Source organism: Hylobates moloch, unplaced genomic scaffold (assembly GCF_009828535.3).
Source record: "Hylobates moloch isolate HMO894 unplaced genomic scaffold, HMol_V3 SCAFFOLD_204, whole genome shotgun sequence".
Classification (NCBI taxonomy): domain Eukaryota; kingdom Metazoa; phylum Chordata; class Mammalia; order Primates; family Hylobatidae; genus Hylobates; species Hylobates moloch.
Window position 1 is genome coordinate 29,129 of NW_026652479.1, and position 19,610 is coordinate 48,738.

Below are 19,610 nucleotides of genomic sequence, written 5' to 3' on the forward strand. Positions count from 1 at the left end.
AATTCAGTCACATCTTCAGGCTCCACTTGTAATTCTAGTTCTCTTGCTGTCTTCACCACAACTGTGGTTACTTCCTCTGCTAAGGTCTCGAACCCCTTAAAGTCATTTATGAGAGTCAGAATCAACTTCTTCCAAATTCCTATTAATGCTGCTATTTTTACCTCCTCTGGTGAATCATGAATGTTCTTAGTGGCATCTACCATAGTGAATCCTCTCCAGAAGGTTTCCAATTTACTTTGCCCAGATCCATCAAAGGAATCATGACCTATGGCAGTAACAGCCTTATAAAATATATTTCTCAAATAATAAGACTTGAAAGTCAAAATGATGCCTCAATCCACGGACTACAGAACAGATGTTGTGTTGGCAGGCATGAAACCAGCATGCATTTCCCTGTACATCTCCATTAGAGCTCTTCAGTGACCAGGTACATTGTCAAAAAGCTGAAGTATTTGAAATGAATCTTTTTTTCTGAGCTGTAGGTCTCAACAGTGGGATTAAAATACTCAGTAAACCATGCGGTAAACAGCTCTGATATCATCCAAGTGTTGCTGTTCCATTTATAGAGCACAGGTAGAGTAGACTTAGCATAATTCTTAAGAGGTGCCCTAGGATTTATGGAATGGCAAATGAGCATTGGCTTCTAACAAGAAAGTCAGCCTGTCCTTTAAATCTTTTTTTTTTTTTTCTTGAGATAATGTCTCAGTCCGTTGCCCAGGCTGGATTGCAGTGGCATGATCTTGGCCCACTCCAGACTTGACCTCCTTTGCTCCACAATCCTCCCAGCTCAGCCTCCTGAGTAGCTGGGACTAGTAGCATGCACCACCATACATGGCTTATTTTTATTTATTTATTTTTTTGTTAGAGACAGGGTTTACCATGTTTCCCAGGCTGGTCTCAAACTCCTAAGCTCAAGCCATTCTCCCACTTCAGCCTCCCAGAGTGCTGGGATTACAGGCGTGATCCACCCTGCCTGGCCTCTAAATCCATGTTATGGAGACTCATTTTCATGGTTAAAATATCCTGAATTGACTGTGGCCTGTTGGGAGGCGGGATGGAGGAAGCTACTTATGGAAAATGAGGAAGAAAGGGAAGTACACCAGAAGCAAGAAAGTGTCATCAATTTTTACATCAAAGACTCCATGATAAAGAGAAAGTACAGGCGGCCTGTTATCGTGGCTGACCATCGGACTGTGGACTGCAACTGCATCTACCAGGTTCTTCTGGATAGTCCCAGTTTAAAATTTTTGACCTGATATTCATGAACACAGTGCTACTGGTCAGACTTTTGTCCAGGTTTAAGCTTCAGAACATAATGTCTTCATGCAGTGGGAGGCCTGGTTATGGTTATCATTATGCCCTGGGACATCTGCCCCTTCTGAACTGAAGGTAAATTTGGCATCTACTGTTTACCTCCACACTTGAACATCCAAGGATGGGCTGAGCACAAAGGCTCACATCTGTAACTCCGGCACTTTGGGAGGCCAAGGCAGGAAGATCGCTTGAGGCCAGGAGTTCAAGACCAGCACAGGCAATATAGTGAGATCTTGTCTCTGTAAAAACAAACAAACAAACAAAACTGAGGTTGGGTGGGTGGCAGGGAGCAGTTCAACATGGGAAACCATTAATCTGAGAGCTGGAAGGACTCTTAGATCAGCCCCCCGTTAACAGATGAGACTCTGCCCTGAGATTATAGCCCAAGGTAATGCATTGAGCTTTTCTGGAGATTTGAAAATAATCAATCCTAAAACCCCCAAGCATACTGCTATTGTTTGCTATTGAATAATGTTTTCTAGTTTGGGTGTGGTGGCTCCTGCCTGTAATCCCAACACTTTGGAAGGTTGAGGCGAGTGGATCACCTGAGGTCAGGAGTTCGAGACCAGCCTGGCCAACATGTTGAATCCCCGTCTCTACAAAAATACAAAAAATTAGCAGGCCATGGTGGTGCATGCTGGTAATCCCAGCTGCTTGGGAGGCTGAGGCAGGAGAATCCTTTGAACCTGTGAGGCAGAGGTTGCAGTGAGCTGAGATCAGGCCATTGCACTCCAGCCTGGATTACAAGAGACAAATTCCATCTCAAAAATAATAATGATAATAATAATGTTTTCTACAAGCAAGGGGTTACTTTGTACTGTGAACTGGTGTGAAGGGATTCACCATGTGTAAGCTTTTGGATTGATGGCAGTTATTTCTAGATCACGGAGGTGGGAATGCTTGTTGATCATCTTCTATGTTCTTTGTTATATTGATTGATTTTTTTAAATTAACATTTTTATAACAAAGTCATAAAAACAAGTAACTAAAATAAAGTAAAATAATCTAAAAAGGCCTAGCGTGGTGGCTCATGCCTGTAATCCCAGCACTTTAGGAGGCCAAGGTGGGTGGATCACCTGAGGTCAGGAGTTCAAGACCAGCCTGGCCAACATGGTGAAACCCCATCTCTACTGAAAATACAAAAATTAGCCAGGTGTGGTGGCAGGCATCTGTAATCCCAGCTACTTGGGAGGTTGAGGCAGGAGAATTGCTTGAACCCAGGAGAAGGTGCTTGCAGTGAGCTGAGATTGCACCACTGCACTCCAGCCTGGGTGACAAGAGCTAAACTCCATCTCAAAACAAAACAAAACAAAAATCTAAATGTAATTGAGTGGAATATTTAAATTTTTAACTGACATTTCAAATTAGATTCTAATTCCATTTAAAAGAGCATCTCATAGAAGTAAATGTACTCAATTATATTAACTCTGTGGCTTCATTTAAGCAATTTGTTTTGTGAAGGGACACAAATCCAACCAGATTTTAACAGTGTACAAATATGTATTTATTACTTTAATTACAATGACAATACTCTCAACTCCCCATTTGAATAAAGGAGAGCATCTGATCTGTGTTCTGGGACAACGTGCACTACAGGTGTGTGGAAATACTGATACCCTCAGCTGTGTGGCAGGCTCAGTGGGACCTGGAGTGCAGGAGCCCCTGGGCCATTCACCTCTGGCCACAAAAGTCATTATTCATTTACACCCAACTTCTATAGAAAGATTATTTCCAGTGGTTGTTATGATGCAAAAGAAAAGAAGCAGGGAGATTTATTAAACCTTTACATATAAGTTATGTTAGTAAATAAAGTCTACTTTCTTCTGGCTTAACTAAAAATCTATACTAGTATTTATGCCTTTTGGAAATTAGAGATGCCAATTTAAATATTATGAAGCAAAGCAACTGATTATTAGGTAAGACAGCCAAGTACAACTGCAGAATTGTAGAGGTTACATGCATAAGAATATTTCATAGCAATAATCTTTTAAGACTCTGTGAAGACGCTCCACAGTGAAGCAGAAATTAGAACAGAATTAATACTGCTGTGTATGCTCTCAGTTCACCAATTTATCGAAACTAGCTTTGTGATTCAGGAGGGTGTCTGCTCTTTTGCAATTGGAAGAAAAGAAAGAATATTTTATTTTTTGACTCTTTAGATTTTCTTCACTAACAGTATTTCCAAGGCTAGTAAGGGAGTTGCAAGTAACACTCAAGTAAAGCAGTCTTGAGCAGCTTTTTAAAAATGGCCTTAAAATATGGAAAATGAAGCCAGGTGTGGTGGCTCACTCTTGTGATCCCAGCACTTTGGGAGCCTGAGGTGGAAGGATTGCTTGAGGCCAAAAGTTTGAGACCAGCCTGTGCAGAATAGCAAGATCCCCATCGTTGCAAAAAATAATAATTTTTTTTTAAAATTAGCTGGATGTGGTGGTGCATGCTTTAGAGTCCCAGGTACTTGGGAGGCTGAGGTAGGAGGAGCTCTTGAGCCCAGGAGTTCAAGTCTGCAGTGAGCTAAGATTGCACCACACTCCTCAAGCCTTGGCAACAAAGTGAGACCTGTCTCTCTCTCTCTCTCTCTTTTATATATATATATATATATATAAGGGAAGGGGCCAAGAATATCAAAGACATTACTGAAGAAGAGGAAAGATTTGTCCTGTCAAATATCAGAACTTTTATAAAGTTACGGCAATTAAGACAATGTGGTCTTCACTGATAAACTGACTAATGAAACAGAATAGAGAGCTCCCAAGCAAATCTCCACAAATTTAATCTTCGATATGTGATGTAGGTGACATGGCAGATCAGCAAGGAAAGAAAGGACTTTTCAATAAATAGAACAGAAAAATAATGGTTATTGATATAGGAAACAAAATGAAATTATATTCCTAGTTCACTCTATATACAAACATTAAATTCCAGAGGGACAAAAGACTACATGTCAGAAAAAAAAACTTTAAAACTTTCAGTAGAAAATGTAAGTGAATGAGACACAAAAAGCCACTTAACCCTTAAAAAATAGTAGACATTTTGACTATCACAAAATTAAGAACTTTTCACATCAAAAAGTGGAAAGAGAGGCTGGGCATGGTGTCTCAAGCCTGTAATCCCAACAGTAGATCAACTGAGGTATCAACTGAGGTCAAGAGTTTGAGACCAGGCTGGCCAACATGGTGAAACCCCATCTCTACTAAAAATACAAGAAATCAGCCAGGCATTAGTGGCAGACACCTGTAATCCCAGCTACTTGGGAAGCTGAGGCACGAGAATTGTCTGAACCCAGGAGGTGGAGGTTGCAGTGAGCCACTGCACTCCAGCCTGAATGACAGAGTGAGACTCTGTCTCAAAAAAAAATAGAAATTAAAAATAAAAGTAAAAAAGTGAAAAGATAAACTATAAATTAGAAGAAGATATTTGCAGTACCTAAAACCTAGGAAAGATTAATATCATACCAACTAGCTGCCCCTATGAATTAATTTTGAATAAGGAGCTCCTATGAATTAATTTTAAAAATAGCAACCCAAAAGAAAATTGGGAAAAGACATTAATAGGGATTTCACAAAAGAGAAAGCCCGCAAAACATAAGAAATTTCTCAACCTCATTAGTAATCAGGAAAATGCACAAGATACTACACATCTATTCTCTCCACAAATATTAAGAAGTTGACAATACCAAATGTATTAGTCCATATTCACACTGCTGATAAAGACATACCTGAGATGGGGAAGAAAAAGAGGCTTAATTGGATTAAGGGTTCCACATGGCTGAGGAGGCCTCAGAGTTATGGCAGTGGATGAACACCACTTCTTACATGGCAGTGGCAAGAGAATAAGAGAAGGAAGGAAAATCAGCAAAAGACAAATCCCCTGATAAACCCATCAGATCTTGTGAGATTTATTCACTATCACAAGAATAGCATGGGAAAGACCGGCCCCAAAGATTCAACTACCTCCCCCTGGGTCCCTCCCCAAACACGTGGGAATTCTGAGCAATACAATCCAAGTTGAGATGTGGGTAGGGACATAGCCAAACCATATTATTCTGCTCCTGGCCACTCCAAATCTCATGTCCTCACATTTCAAAACCTATCATGCCTTCCCAACAGTCCCCCAAAGTCTTAACTCATTTCAGCATTAACCCAAATGTCTGCTGTCCAAAGTCTCATCTGAAACAAGGCAAGTCTCTTTTGCCTATGACCCTGTACAATCCAAATCAAGCTAGTTATTTCCTATATACAATGGGGGTACAGGTAATTGAGTAAATACAGCTGTTCCAAATGGGAGTAATTGGCCAAAGCAAAGGGGTTATAGGCCCCATGCAAGTCAAAATCCAGGGAGGTAGTCAAATTTTAAAGCTCCAAAATGATCTCCTTTGACTCCATGTTTCACATCAAGGTCATGCTGATGCAAGAGGTGGGCTCCCACAGCCTTGGGTAGTTCTGCCCCTATAGCTTTGCAGGGTATAGCCCACCTCCTGGCTGTTTTCATGGGCTGATGTTTAGTGTCCGCATCTTTTCCAGGCTGACGGTGCAAGCTGTCAGTGAATGTACCATTCTGGGGTCTGGAGAAGACTGGCCCTCTCCACAAAGCTCCACTAGGAAGTGCCCCAGTAGGGACTCTGTGTAGGGGCTCTGACCCCACATTTCCCTTCTGCACAGCCCTAGCAGAGGTTCTCCATCAGAGCACCACCCCTGTAGCAAACTTTTGCTTGGACATCCAGGTGTTTTCATGCATCCTCTGAAATCTAGGTGGAGGTTTCCAAACATCAATTCTTGACTTCTATGCATGTGCAGGCTCAACACAATATGGAAGCTACCAAGGCTTGGTGCTTGCACTCTCAAGGCCATGGCCTGAGTTCTATGTTGGCCCCTTTCAGCCATGGCTGGAGGGGCTGAAACGCAGAGAAACAAGGCTCTATGCTACACATAGAACAGTGAACCTGGCCCAGCCCAGAAAATGTTTTTTCCTCCTAGGCCTCCGGGCTTGTGATGGGAGGGGTTGCTGTGATGACCTGTGACATGTCCTGTACACATTTTCCCCATTGCTTGGGGTATTAACATTCAGTTTCTTGTTACTTATGCAAATTTCTGCCAAGAGCTTGAATTTATCCTCAGAAAATGGGATTTTCTTCTCTATCACATTGTCAGGCTGCAAATTTTCCAAACTTATACGCTTTGCTTCCTTTATAAAACCGAAGGCCTTTAACCCAAGTCACCTCTTGAATGCTTTACTGCTTAGAAATTTCTTCTAGCACATACCCTAAATTATCACTGTCAAGTTTGAAGTTCCACAAATCTCTAGGGCAGGGGCAAAATGCTGCCATTCTCTTTGCTAAAACATAATGAGAGTCACCTTTGGTCCAGTTCCCAACAAGTTCCTCATCTCCATCTGAGACCACCTCTGCCTGGACCTTATTGTTCAAAACACTATCAGCATTTTTGTCAAAGCCATTCAGCAAGTCTCTAGGAGGTTCCAGATTTTCCCACATTTTCCAGTCTTTTTCTGAGCCCTCCAAACTGTTCCAACCTCTGCCTGTTACAAAGTTTCAAAGTCGCTTGCACATTTTTTGGTATCTTTTCAGCACCACCCCACTCAACTGGTACCAATTTACTGTATTAGTCTGTTTTCACACTGCTGATAAAGACATACCCAAGTCTGAGAAGAAAAAGAGGTGTAAAGAAAAAGAACTGTAATTGGATTTACAGTCCCACATGGTGGAGGAGGACTCAGAGTCATGGCAGGAAGTGAAAGGCACTTCTTACATGGCAGCAGCAAGAGAAAATGAGGAAGAAGCCAAAGCAGAAACCCCTGATAAACCCGTCAGATCTCATGAGACTTATTCACTATTATGAGAATAGCACAGGAAAGACTGGCCTCTGTGATGCAATTACCTCACCCTGGGTCCCTCCCATAACATGTGGGAATTCTGGCAGATAGAATTCAAGCTGAGATTTGGGTGTGGACACAGCCAAACCATATCACCAAATATGGAGAGACTGCAGATCAACAAGATCATCTCAAACTAATACAGGAGGTGAGAGTTTAAATTGGAACAACCACTTTGGAAAGCAATTTGGATTATCTTATAAATTTGAGCATTCTCATATGTTATGGCAAAGTAATTCCTCTACCATAGGCCCTGGAGAAACTCTTGCCCATATGCACCAGAAGTAGTAAAAAAAAAAAAAAATGCTTATGTAATGCCATTCATATTAGCAAAAATCTGGAAATAAGCCAAATGTTCATTAACAGGAGAATGGGTAAATTAATAGAAAAATGGGTAAATAAATTATACCCTTAAAAACTAAATAATATGTCATTTAGGGCAATCATATGTATGCAATAAAACAATGTTTTTTTTTAAAGGAAAGCAATCCTAAACATAAATTCAGGGTAGTAGTTACCCTCAGGCTGAAGGGTGTAAATCAGGAAAAAGGACAGAGGAGGAGCAGATGTTATGGTCAGAACCCTAGTTCTTGGGTTGTGTTGTGGGTTCACAAGTGATTAACATATTGTTCAAATACATTTACATAGAGGCCCAGGCACGGACAAGGATGAAATAGGAGCCAAGGTATGCTATGAGCCAAGGATTATGATTAATCCAATTTTGTGCACTTTAAGTCATTTGCAAAACAGAAAAGCAAAACAACAAAATAATTTTTAAGAAATTGAATATAGGGTGCTATGTTCTGAATGTGTCCCCCTAAAATTAATCACCAATGTCATAGGATTAGGAAGTAGGGCCTTTAGGTAGTGATTCAGTCATGAAGGGAGAGTCTTCACAAATGGGTTTAGGGTCCTTACACAAAGACTGGAGGGAGTGGGCTTCCCCTGTTTTGCCCTTCCACCTTCTGCCGTGTGATGACACAGTACATCTCCTCCTGAAGACACAGTGCACAGGTGCCATCTTGGATGCGGAGACCAGGCCCTCACCAGACACCAATCCTGCTGGCACCTTGATCTTGGACTTCCAGCCTATGGAACTGTGAGAAATACATTTCTGTTCTTCAGAAATCACCCAGCCTAGTGTATTTTCTTACATAGTAGCACAAACTCATTAAGGCATAATGCCTCTTGTCATTTTCTTCTATAATTTTCTTTGTTGCCTCTTTAGCAGTGGGTCATTTTATATTTGATCCTTCATAATATCTCTTACATTTGGTTTTTCACATTTCTGTTCCAAGTGTATTCTTAGATACATATTTTCCACCATTTGTTAGTATCCAGGTCAGAAAGTCCAGAATACGTTCTTTTAAGGCTTCCATTTCTGCAACAATGGAGTATTAATGCCTCCTGTAAACTAGGTATTTCCTTTCCAATTGTAACTGCCATCTGGAAGCAAAGTAGAATTACAGTCTATGAGTGTGGGGTTGATTTTTCATGTATCTAGAGTATGGTTAAATGCTGGTTTTTAATCATACAGATACATTGATTGCTTGGCACACTAGGGTATCAGTTGCTAGTTATCTCTGTATTTATCCAGGCTGTTACAGAGGGAAAGTACAGACCGTGAAGTTGGACCAGCTGTCATACCCACAACATTTGGGGAGCTTTGATTTTTTTTTAACCTTTAGCTGCTTAACTGTCACACATAGCAGCTCAGGTGAAAAGCATATTTATTGCGGGGACTTTCCCTTAGTGCTCTGTGGTGCAAAAGAGCAGACCTATGTAGAAGCATTTAAGTATTTTGTGCATCAACAGGAAAATTAAAGGGACAAATTCTTATTGTATCCTTTAGTCCCTGAAGACAAAACCACAGTGATAGTAACTAGGTCATGGCATTGTATTCAGAGAGGGTCAGCCTTGGTCTTTGAGAGTGAGTCCCCTTGACCCCACTGTCAAGACTCACTGAGCAGACGGGAAAGTTCAGGTGGAACATGCAGTGAAGAGCAAACACGGTGGGGGGTCAGCAGACCTGTCTTCTACTTGACAACAGGCAGGTTGAGAAACATTTTCTTGGAGAGTTCCTTGATTCTTGCCAGTTGTGGCAGGATGGACTGACTTAGAGGAGCTCAGGAAGGTTGTTAAACAACACAGAAACACAAGATGAATTATACTCCTCAGCAGACCTATGTTAGAGCAGCAGGTCCTTGAAGCCTCAGCCACTCCTGGGACACAGCATAATGCCCCTAATGATTTGAAATTTGGTGGACAGTGGGCTGCTAATCCCTGTGTCCAGGGACAAAAAGAGACATAAACAGCAAAAAGTTATAAAATAAGTGGGCCTAACATCCGCTTATTGTGGGAGGTAGGGATTTAAGATATAAGAATTTAGCTGCATGTGGAAGCTCACACCTGTTATCTCAGCACTCGAGGAGGCCAACGCAGGAGGACGGCTTGAGCCCAGGAATTTGACATGAGCCAGGAAACATAATAAGTCCCCATTCGTACAAAAATGTTTTTGAAGAAAAGTAGTTGAGTGTCGGGGCATATGCCTGTAGTCCCAGGTACGTGGGAGGCTGAGACAAGAAAATTGCTTAAATCTGGGAGATTGAGGCTGCAGTGAGCTGTGATCACAACAATGCGCAGCAGCCTATGAGTCTGGAGACTCGAACCGGCACCCTGAAGCAGGGCCCACCTCCACCGGTAGAAATCGGCTCAAGGGGGTCCTGAGGACAGGAATCCCGGGGGTCTGGCCCTGGGGGGCCCGAAGCCCCCACTCCCACAATACCCCCTACTACATCACCACTCCAGCAACCACCGCGACTGCCACACAAACCCCAGTCCACGCATCGCAGAACCTGTTTAAAGGAGCCGCAGCCGGACTTTGAACAGCAAAGCAGGAGTCCGCCTGGGAAATGCGCATGCGCGAGGCGCGAGCCCTTTCTCCTGTCATAGTGACTCCAACGGTTGGCTAAGGACGACTCCTTGAACCTTATCAAAGGAGGAGCCCTTCGGGGCAGTGCGTCCGTGTTGAGGCTCCAGCCTGACCAATCCAGGGGGGTCGAAAAAACAGTTTCAGGACACCACGATACACGGAGGGCTGACCAGGATGCAGAAAAAGCAGAGGGAGTCCTGGGAAAGCAGCGCAGCATCTCAGCCTCAGGCCTGCACGGACGGAGTTCGGGTGAGTCCCCACAAAAGACATGCCCCCCGTGATCTCGAGGACAGGTCGGCCTGTGTGCCCGTGGGCTGCTCTCTCACCCGAGGGTCGTACTCCCAAAGAGCAGAACCCCGCAGACTAAGGGATTGCCTGGGGATGTGCATTTCTCTGCCACTGCTGTGTATCTGTATGCCTGTGTCTCCAGTTCTCTCTTCTGTCTATGTCTCTCACTCTCTGTCTCTCTTGCTTTCTGTGTGTGTGTGTGTGTGTGTGTGTGTGTGTGTGTTGGGAACAATGTGCCCAGTGAGCTACAAAGAGGTTTCATGCATGTCAGCGTGTGTTTAGTGGGCCTCTTTCTGCATTTCTGCCTGGGTCATGTGGCTGGTTGTCCATAGTTTCCGGGGCAGTTCCACATTGGTTTCTGAAGGCCTTGACAAAGTGAGGAGATGCGTCAGCCTCAAAGACATTGAAATTTCATCCCGATCCTCAGCTGCCTCTTTTCTAAGATCAACATGACCATACTGCAGGCAAAAAAAAAAAAAAAGTCTCACAGGAGCTGCTTGTCTTGCAGGAGGGGAGCAGACCGACGTGAAAGGAGATGGTTCTATCTCCTCGTGGCTCTTGTCTGAGAAACAAAGCCACACCACAAAATCTAAAAGAAGACGCTAAGAACAGGACATGGCATGATTCTTCTCAATGGAACCCTAGCCTCTCAGGACAAGACACCCATTTGGCTCTCCTGCCCTTATGCCTGTGGTGATGGTTTGCAGGTGTTCTTTGATTTTCCCCGACATTGATGGAAATGTCACATTTGCCCCCCTTCCAAGGGGCACATGCCTGGACACCACTGTTGGTTTTGCCATGGCCCCATATGCCTCCGGTGACACACATTCACAGCATCTGCTACGGGATATGCCAGGGCCACGCGTGATCGCATTGTCTCCACCTCAGATTCGCCCCGTCCCTGTCTGCACGTGTCCTGGAAAGAGGTATCGGCTTGCAGGAGCCCCAGGGCTTTTAGAAGCCCGGCAGGCCACTGCTCTTTCAAAGGAGGAGGGAGGCAGAGGGCTCACGGATCAGTGAATTTTCAGCTGACAACACTCCTCGAGGACCATGGGATCATTCTATGCTGCGGTGAGGCCCTGCCTGAATCACCAGACACGGTGAGCCCAACCTTTCTCACCCTGAAGGGACCAAAATCAGATCTGAAGAGGAGTCCTCAGAACCCAGCAGGCGCCCTGAGGCTCCCACACCATCGGTGGAACTCTGCTCAAGGAGGTCCTGAAGACGGGAATCCTGGGGGTGGGAGAGGGCTCCCACACGGCCCCAAACTGGACCCAGGATCCAGCCACAGCGGGGACTGCAGCAGCAGCCCAGGGTGCCGCCGCACAGCTGCCATTATTTAAAGAGGACGCAGGCTGACTGCCAGGAGCAGAGCGCCGGGCAGCCCAGCCAATGTGCATGCGCAAAGCGAGAGCCCATTCTCCAGTCACAGTGGTTCCCACGGTTGTCATAGAAACCAGTCCCTGAGGCTGGGCAACGCAGCAGTCCTCCGCGGCAGCGCTTGGGTGTCCAGCCTCCGAGGCTCTGGCCTGACCTCTCCACGGGGTCCACAGGCAGGATTGCTCTAGAATCCTAGAATCAGCGCTGGGCGACCGTGACTGGCCTTGTCTTCTAGCACAGGTGCTGTCGCATTTCCTCTGCACTTCCTGTGTCACTCTTGAGGGACATTCTCTCCTCTGCTCATAGGCGGACTGACTACCTGAATCTTCTGGCTGTAAGGAATGCCAGGAAACCAAAGGGACTGTGCCGGACTGTGGCTGGGGTCACGTGCGGGGGAGGATGCATCAGGGCTACCTGGGCGGTAGAGGGTTGGGGGTGGGGTGAGCCTTGCAGAAAGCTCTTTGCTCCTCTGGCAAGCATTTCAAACTGTGGCTTGGACTGAGGCACAGGCCCCCTCCTGTTTCCCAGGTATTCTTTCATTTCCCTTGGCACTCAGGGAAATGCCACTTGTTCCCCTTTGCCACCAGGCACATGCCTGGACACCTTTGTGGGTTTCGCCATCGCCCCACATGCCTCTGGTGACACGCATTCACGACATCTGCTCTGGGATACGTCAGTGGCACGTCTGGTCGCATCGTCTCCACCTCAGATTCGCCCGGTCCCTATCTGCACGTGTCCTGGAAAGCGGTGTGGGCTTGCAGGAGCCCCAGGGCTTTTAGAAGCGTGGCGATCCACTGCTCTTTCAAAGGAGGAGGGAGGCAGAGGGCTCACGGATCAGTGAATTTTCAGCTGACACAACCCCTCGAGGGCCATGGGATCATTCTGTGCTGTAGCAAGACCCTCCCTGCCTCACCAGATGTGGTGAGCCCATCCTATCTCACCTGGAGGGGTCCAAAATCACATCTGAAGAGGAGTCCTGAGGACTCTGCAGGCGCCCTGAGGCTCCCGCTCCATCGGTTGAACTCGGCTCAAGGAGGTCCTGAACACCGGATTCCTGGGGACTTGGCTCTGAGACACCCGCGGCCTCCTCCCCCACGCGGCCCCAAACTGGACCCCGGATGCAGCCGCAGCCGGGGCTGCAACAGGAGCCCCCTGTGCCACGGCGCAGCCGCCTTAATTTAATGAGGACGCAGCCTGACTGCTGGGAGCGGAGCGCGAGTTGGCCCAGCCTGTGCGCATGCGCGAGGAGCGAGCTGATTCTCCCGTCACAGTGGTTCTCACGGTTGTCTTAGAAACCAGTCCCTGAGGCTGGGCAACGCGGGAGCCCTCCGTGGCAGCACTTAGGTGTCGGGCCTCCGAGGCTCTGGCCTGACCTCTCCACGGGGTCCACAGGAACATCTCCGGCTGCCAGGAGTGGCAAAGGGCCGACCAGGATGACGAAACCACAGGCGGAGTTCGGGTGAAGCAGTGTGGCATCCCAGCCTCCGGCCTGCCCGGACGGTGTTCGGGTGAGTTTCCCCAGTAATTGTGCCCCCGAGATCTCCAGGACAGGTCTGCCTGCGTGCCCGTGGGCTGTTCTCTCACCCGAGGGTCCTTGCCATCGAGAGCAGAACCCCGAAGCCGCAGGGCTTGCCTGGGGGCATTTACTTCTGTGTCTCCTCTGTGGCACTGCGTGTGTGGGTATGTCACCCGTTCTCTCTTCTCTCTCTGTCTCTCACTCTCTCTGTGCTTCTTTCCCTCTCTCTGTCATTGTGTGTGTGTGAGTGTGTGTGTGCCCGTGTGCGTGTGTGTCTGTGCACGAATGTTCCCTGTGTGTCAAAAAGCGATTTCTTGCATGTCGGCTGGTCTTTGGTGAGCCTCTTTCTGCGTCTCTGCTGGGGTCCTGTGGCCGGTTGTCCATCATTTTCGCGGCGCTTCCACTTTGGGTTTGTGAAGGCCTCGATCACATGAGGAGACGCGTTCGTCCCAGAGCAATGGAAGTCTCATCCCCATCCTGAGAGGCCTCTTTTCTAGGATCAAGTGGACCACACTCCAGCTGAGGACAAAAGCCCCACAGGAGCACATTGTCCGGCAGGAGAGGAGCGGACCCATGTCCAAGAAGATGGTTGTACCTTTCCGCGGCTCTTCTCTGTGAAATGAAGCCACTCCACGATACAATCTTGAAGAGGAAGCCGGGAATGGGAGACGGCAACAATCCCTGTCCCTGGAAGGCTAGCTTCTCTGGACAAGCCACCTGTTTCGCACCGCCCGCCTTATGCCCCTGGCGATGGCACGGCGCTGTACCCTGCCTGGGCTCTGGCCTCTGCTCTCTACTGCCTCTTGCTCTGTCTCTGCTGTTTCTGAGGGGCCTAGATGCCTCTTGGTCAGGCTGCATATCTTCTACGAAGATTGACTTCCCAGTCCATCAGGGAGACACTTCATGGAGATCCCTGTCATGACTCTTTCTCTCTCCAAACCTGTTTCTGCTGGATAGGGCAGGTCTGACGACCCTGGAGCTCTTGGCTTCCATACGTGACTCAGACAAGGAAGCTTCCTGGGTCTCCATCTTTCACCTCGGGGGGGGGGGGGGGGGGGGGGGGCGGATTGCCTAGAATCAGCGCTGGGCGACCGTGACTGGCCTTGTCTTCTAGGAGAGGTGCTGTCGCATTTCCTCTGCACTTCCTGTGTCACTCTTGAGGGACATCCTCTCCTCTGCTCATAGGTGGACTGACTCCCTGAATCTTCTGGCTGTAAGGAATGTCAGGAAACCAAAGGTACTGCGCCGGACTGCCGCTCGGGTCGCGTGCAGGGGAGGATGCCTCAGGGCTACCTGGGCGGTGGAGGGTTCGGGGTGGGGAGAATCTTGCAGAAAGCTCCTTCCTCTTCTGGCAGGCATTTCAAACTGTGGCTTGGACTGAGGCACAGGCCCCCTCCAGGTTCCCAGGTCTTCTTTCTTTTTTTTTTTTTTTTTTTTTTTTACAATAAATTACTCTTTAATTAGTGAAAGAATTCAAATTCAAGCCTTAACTAATGCTTATTGCCCTTCCTTGCAAGTCTAAAGGCTAGACCTACTGACTGTGGCAAATATCCCTCATTGATGTTCCAAAAGGCCAAGAGCTCCTTCCTGCTAGACTTTCTTTGATATTTCAGTTGTAATAAGCACATTTAACTAGCTTTTGGAAAGTTGCTCACTATCATCATACTATCTTATGCCTTCACTTCTCTGTAGTGGAAGTTCTTCTGCTGCCTTGTGATTCTTGTTTATGCTGAGTTGTCCAAACAAAAAAGGCTGTTGAAGTCCTGTCTTAGTGAGTTTCTGTGATCCACACGGTGCTAAAAAAGCACACCTTACATCCTTTAAAGCTGGTTACATCGCCCTCCTCATGGCTTACTTTTCCACACTGTTCACAAAAGCTAAGCTAATACAACTGATAAACAGGTCACATACAGAGATTTCACCTGCTCATAGGTTGTAAACATCAACTTACTGTGAATATTTTCACTATAATACTAGTTCCAGAGCATAGAAAGTTGGTTAACCGTAATATTAACCCCATGCCATTAAAGGATACTGTCAAGGTTGTGTCAAACAATTTCGCGAACATAAAATGGGAAATGTTAATCTCCCCCATTCCTTTAAACTTTATTTAAAGGAATAAAAGAACTTGAGACAATTGAGCTCAATTTTAATATTTCCCAAGCATTATTTTGACCAGGTACCCAGGTTTAAGTTATGAACATTGACAGTGTCCATTATCTAACCACACTTGAAGTAATTAAGGACTTAACCACTTCCTAATATTAGCCTATTTTCGACACTACTTTTCACATATATGCCCATTAACAAATGGAATGTCTGTTCCATTTGTTGGTTTGTGAATATTTCTGGAAAACTGCAGTGTGTGTGAAGACCAATTTCCATGCTGGCACAGCACGCATCCAAATATTCATGCACAGAGGCACAGAATTAGAGAAACAAGAGAGCATATTCAAACACTAGCATGTCCCATTCCCCTTTTGACTGCTTGTTTGCTTAGTACTTCTTAAAACAAAAAAGACTTGAATTCAACGTTCAACTACCAAAGAAAGAGTAACAGTAGGGCACATACTCAGGGTTCGAATGAAATTGTAAGCACTCGCGGGAGCAAAACACTAGACATTTGTTTATATTAATATATGTATATACGACCTAATTAACTAAAACTCTTCTCAAACAGGGCCTTCCAAGCTAATTGGTGACAACATGATTTATGTTGAAATATAAACAAGAAATGACCGTGTGTTCCTTGGGAACTTAAGAACTCAGACTATCCAAATTTGAATTCAGGTCTGTAGGAAGTGAGAAGCCTGTACTAAGCAACTGTGCTACATTTCTGCTGCATTTAGGTTATTTTGGACAATTATACCTAAACTATCCTTGGTTTCATCCAGCAAAATGCATAGAATACAAACAGGAAAGCATGCCAGCCACTTAGGGGTTTAATAACACATGATTTTTATTCTCTTGCTCTGAAAACTTATATCAAAAAAAAAGAATTTAAGGAAAGTAACTCAAGATTTATGGGCCGCTTGTGCTTCAAAGAAGAAATAAAAAGGTACCCACTAATTTGCTCAGATATAGCAGGCCTAATGGTTCTATACTTTCAAAAGTTTTTAAGAATGGTTTCTAATGTAGGAGAGGGAAAACATCCACTATCCCTTTTCAGAATTTAAATGGAGGGCAGTAAACCTTCTGTACACCCAAAACCTATGGCAGCAGTTCAAATCTGACCAAGGTAAATGTAGAACAGAGATGTTCTAAACACGGCTAGGACTCAGCAAGTCTAACACACTAAAATCATGATTACATTTTAAGAGAAAATGCACAAAACCAAATAGAAATTTTGACATTTTTCTCATTTGAAAGTAATCTTAATGCTATTAAATTCACGAATGCTAATTTAAATACCCAATCCTATTTATCTAAAACACACATTGCAAACACACAAATTATCTATTCTCTCCACATTCGGCGCCCATTCATATCATGCTTTGGAAACGGGGAGAATAGATTCCCCTTAAACTGCAAGTCAGCAGGTGTTTCTTTACAGTTAACTTTAGCAACATTCACACAAAGTAGTAATTAACAATGATCTTCTTTACTTGTTAACTCACAGGGAAACACCTTGGAAACTGCATTTTGTTAAAGTTTCTGTACTACAATGTAGAAAAACTGAACTACACACATATTGAAAAGTTAAAAATTCCTTAATTTTCTATTCCTGGTACCACTACCACAATTTACAGGGCAATATACCTGATGTAATGAAAAGAAAAAGACAAAGCTACAACAGATAAAAGACCTCAGGAATGTACATCTAATTGACACTACATTGCATTAATCAATAGCTGCACTTTTTGCGAACTGTGGCTACGACAGTCCTGAACGAGAAGGGTTCCCTGTTTAAGCTGCAGTCACTCTTCTGACTATGGATCATCGTTCCTTCTGTGGCGGATTTTTACTGTTCCTCTAACGCATTTGGGACGCCTGTCGCAAAGTAACCTGCAGCTTTCCTGACAACTCCTCGCTCTCTCTCCTGCTAAGAACTGTAGCCCTTTTCTGCTGTTTTTAGAACATGCTGCTACCATATCCACCACTTCCACCACCAGATCCATAACCACCACCATAGGGACTGCCCGAGCTTCTTCCACCAAAACTGCCCCCTTTCATGGGTCCATAATTTGATTGCTGTTGTCCACTATAATTTCCAAAATCATTATAGTTCCCACCACCACCGTAGTTGCCACCACCAAAATTTCCTCCTTCATTGTAACCGTCATATCCTCCACCACCTCCACCGTGTCCACTACCTTGGTTTCCATATCCTGGTCCACCACCACCATAGCCCCCTCTACTTCTATAACCAGGACCACCGCCATAGTTGCCACCATCACCTCCAGATCCATTATATCCACCATCACCTCCTCCGTAACTACCTCTGCTGCCACCACCTCCACCAACATAGCATCCTCTTCCACCAAAGTTTCCACCACGGCCAAAATTACCTCCACCACCTCCAAAGTTTCCTGCGCGACCCATAAAATTGCCAGATCCACCGCCATGACCTCTCTGTGATCCTGCCGACTGCATCTCTTGTTTAGAAAGGGCCTTTTTCACTTCACCATTATGCCCGTTAATAGTGTGGTATTGCTGAACAACAATTTTATCAACTCTATCATGATCATCAAAAGTTACAAAAGCAAATCCTCTCTTTTGTCCACTCTGCCCGTCTTCCAGAACTTCTATGGTTTCAATCTTGCCATACTTTTCAACGTAGTCTCTCAAATTATATTCTTCTGTATCTTCTTAAATACCACCAACAAAAATTGTTTTCACTCTTAGATGGGCACCAGGCCTTACAGAATCCTCTCCAGAAACAGCTCTCTTTGCTTCCACTGCACACCCATCAACCTTGTGTGGTCGAGCAAACATCGCTGCATCCGCCTCTTCAACACAAGAAAAAGTCACAAAACCAAAGCCCATGGAACCATTTGTTTGGGGGTCTGTCATTACCACACAATCTGTGAGTGTGAACCATTTCTCGGAATGTGCTCTTAAACTGTCATCTGTAGTTTCAAAGCTCAGACCACCAGTAAAGACTTTTCTCAACTGCTCTCATTCCTTTGGATCATGGCCCTCCTCCCCCCGGTGGCGACGGCGATGGCCGGAGTCGGGCTGGGGACGACCCGGCGGCGGTTTCAGCATCATTTTGAGTCCGGACTCGACTCTTCCAACTCGAGTTCCCCAGGTCTCCTTTCATTTCCCTTGACACTCAGGGAAAGGCCACTTCTTCCCCCTCGCCACTGGGCACACGCCTGGACACCTTCGTTGGTTTCGCCATCGCCCCACATGCCTCCGGTGACAGGCCTTCACGCCATCTGCTCTGCGATACGTCAGTGCCGCGGCTGATCGCATCATCTCCACCTCGGTTTGGACCGGTCCCTGTCTGCACGCAGGTGTCCTGGAAAGCGGTGTCGGCTTGCAGGAGCCCCAGGGCTTTTAAAAGCGGGGCGGGCCACTGCTCTTTCAAAGGAGGACGCAGGCAGAGGGCTCATGGATCAGTGAATTTTCAGCTGTCACCACGCCTCGAGGCCCATGGGATCATTCTGTACTGCAGGGAGGCCCTGCCCGCCAACCAGGTGTGGTGAGCCCAACCTTTCTCACCCGGAGGGGTCCAAAATCACATCTGAAGAGGAGTCCTGAGAATCCTGCAGGCGCCCTGAAGCTCCCGCTGCATCGCTGGAACTCGGCTCAAGGAGGTCCTGAACACGGGACTCCTGGTTGCTTGGCCCTGGGACACTCGCGACCCCCTGCCCCACCCGGCCCCAACCAGGACCCCGGATCCAGCCTCAGCCGGGGCTACAGCAGGAGTCGCCTGTGCCTCGTTGCAGCCGCCCTTATTTAAAGGGGATGCAGCCTGATTGCCAGGAGCCGAGCGCGAGTTGGCCCAGCCGGTGCGCATGCGTGAGGCGCCAGCTGCATCCCCACTCACAGTGCTTCCCACGGTTGTCTTAGAAACCCGTCCCTGAGGCTGGGCAACGCGGGAGCCCTCCGTGGCAGCGCTTCGGTGTGGGCCTCCGAGGCTCCGGCCTGAGCTCTCCACGGGGTCCACAGGGCGGATTACCCTAGAATCCTAGAATCAGCGCAGGGCGACGGTGACTGGCCTTGTCTACTAGGACAGGTGCTGTCGCATTTCCTCTACACTTCCTGTGTCACTCTTGAGGGACATCCTCTCCTCTGCTCATAGGCGGACCGTCTCCCTGAATCTTCTGCCGGTAAGTAATGTCAGGA

General features: G+C 46.3%; 1 long non-coding RNA gene and 1 pseudogene across 2 annotated transcripts; one reads left to right on the forward strand and one right to left on the reverse strand.

The window, feature by feature from the left end:
- Positions 1–11,897: 11,897 nt before the first annotated feature.
- Positions 11,898–14,527, forward strand: LOC131382607 (uncharacterized). 2 transcript variants are annotated; one of them, XR_009212170.1, is made up of 3 exons: positions 11,898–12,040; positions 13,193–13,308; positions 13,814–14,357. It is a non-coding gene; the product is annotated as an uncharacterized LOC131382607 (long non-coding RNA). The 2 variants fall into 2 exon arrangements; XR_009212169.1 differs by lacking the exon at positions 11,898–12,040 and adding an exon at positions 14,431–14,527 and having other exon boundaries at positions 12,272–13,308; positions 13,814–14,278.
- Positions 14,528–17,318: 2,791 nt separating this feature from the next.
- Positions 17,319–18,938, reverse strand: LOC116810149 (heterogeneous nuclear ribonucleoprotein A3-like; annotated as a pseudogene).
- Positions 18,939–19,610: the final 672 nt, after the last annotated feature.